Consider the following 2,153-nt stretch of genomic DNA (forward strand, 5'->3'; position numbering starts at 1 on the left):
GCTCAGTCGTGTCCGACTCTTTGCGACCCCATAAATCACAGCACGCCAGGCCTCCCTGTCCATCACCAACTCCCTGAGTTCATTCAGACTCATGTCCATTGAGTCCGTGATGCCATCCAGCCATCTCATCCTCTGTCGTCCCCTTCTCCTTCTGCCCCCAATCCCTCTCAGCATCAAAGTCTTTTCCAATAAGTCAACTCTTTGCATCAGGTGGCCAAAGTACTGGAGCTTCAGCTTTAGCATCATTCCTTCCAAAGAAATCCCAGGGCTGATCTCCTTCAGAATGGACTGGTTGGATCTCCTTGCAGTCCAAGGGACTCTCAAGAGTCTTCTCCAACACCACAGTTCAAAAGCATCAATTCTTTGGAGCTCAGCCTTCTTCACAGTCCAACTCTCACATCCATACATGACCACAGGAAAAAGCATAGCCTTGACTAGATGGACCTTAGTCGGCAAAGTAATGTCTCTGCTTTTGAATATGCTGTCTAGGTTGGTCATAACTTTTCTTCCAAGGACTAAGCGTCTTTTAATTTCATGGCTGCAGTCACCATCTGCAGTGATTTTGGAGCCCCCAAAAATAAAGTCTGACACTGTTTCCACTGTTTCCCCATCTATTTCCTATGAAGTGATGGGACCAGATGCCATGATCTTCGTTTTCTGAATGTTGAGCTTTAAGCCAACTTTTTCACTCTCCACTTTCACTTTCATCAAGAGGCTTTTTAGCTCCTCTTCACTTTCTGCCATAAGGGTGGTGTCATCTGCATATCTGAGGTTATTGATGTTTCTCCTGGCAATCTTGATCCCAGCTTGTGTTTCTTCCAGTCCAGCGTTTCTCATGATGTACTGTGCATATAAGTTAAATAAGCAAATGAATGATATTTCCTTCATTTATTGTTTTGAAAGGGCCCATTGGGGAAGTTCAGTTCAGTTCAGTTCAGTTGTTCAGTTGTGTCTGACTCTTTGTGACCCCATGGACTGCAGCACGCCAGGCTTCCCTGTCCATCACCACACCAACTCCAATTTCTCCACTGGGAAACAGGAAAAAGAAAAACAAAATCTAACACTCTTCCAACTGACTGAGTTGTAGAAGTGGAAGCTGCTTAACACTCAAGATGGTATTCAACAGTCATTTTATGAGTTTTCCTTCAAGTGAGACAACTACAATGTTTCCCAATTTCTCTCCAAGTGACAAATGCTCCTTAACTTCATCCCTTCCATTTACATGTCACTCATATTTAATATGGGCTTCCCTGGTGGCTCAGAGGTTAAAGCGTCTGCTTGCAATGCAGGAGACCTGGGTTCGATCCCTGGGTCAGGAAGATCCCCTGAAGAAGGAAATGGCAACCCACTCCAGTGTTCTTGCCTGGAAAATCCCATGGATGGAGGAGCCTGGTGGGCTACAGTCCATGGGGTCACAAAGAGTTGTACATAACTGAGCGACTTCACTTTATGTCACTTCACATTTAATGTATGTAGATTTCTTTTTAATGGCCTCTTTAGAGCTAGTATAAATCATCTTGTTTTTAAAAGGTGCACTCTTAGAAGCCCAGACTATCAATACTGGGTATTCTTAGTCTTTTTTGTTGTGTATATGGCATCAATAGATCAGTATTAGGTATTCTTAGACTATAGATCAATACTAGGTATTCTTAGACTTTTTTGTTGTTTATATGGCATCACACATAGCAAACTGGTAATCATTCAGAGGTAGCAACTTCACAACAAAATGTATAGGGGTCCTCCGTGGTATCACTAGTGTCATTTGTTAAGATCAGTTTTGCTTCCTCTATTATAATTATTTGTCTTTCCTCATCATTTAAACAGAACTTTCTTTCATCTTCTTTTGTGTAGAATATTTTTATTTTCTTATCATTAAAACCTTTGACTTCATCATTCACTGTAACTCCAGAAGTCATAGTGCCTGGGGCTGCAATGCCAGCTCTGGCCCAGCTCTACGGCGCTGGGAGGAGATGGAGAAGTAGGTGGAAACCCTTCTTGTTCACAGCCGAATCTACCGAGCTTAGAATAGTGTCTGAAAATAATGTGTGTGTGTGTGTGTGCGCACGCGTGCTCAGCCATGTCTCACTCTTTGTGACCCTATGGAGTGCTGCTTGCTAGCTCCTTTGTCTATGGAATTTTCTAGACAAGTATAC

The 2,153-nt window shown here is 43.0% G+C and overlaps 1 pseudogene; it reads right to left on the bottom strand.

The window, feature by feature from the left end:
* Positions 1-1,126: 1,126 nt before the first annotated feature.
* Positions 1,127-1,916, bottom strand: LOC138083526 (cofilin-2 pseudogene; annotated as a pseudogene).
* Positions 1,917-2,153: the final 237 nt, after the last annotated feature.

This window comes from Capricornis sumatraensis, chromosome 8 (assembly GCF_032405125.1).
Source record: "Capricornis sumatraensis isolate serow.1 chromosome 8, serow.2, whole genome shotgun sequence".
Classification (NCBI taxonomy): Eukaryota; Metazoa; Chordata; class Mammalia; order Artiodactyla; family Bovidae; genus Capricornis; species Capricornis sumatraensis.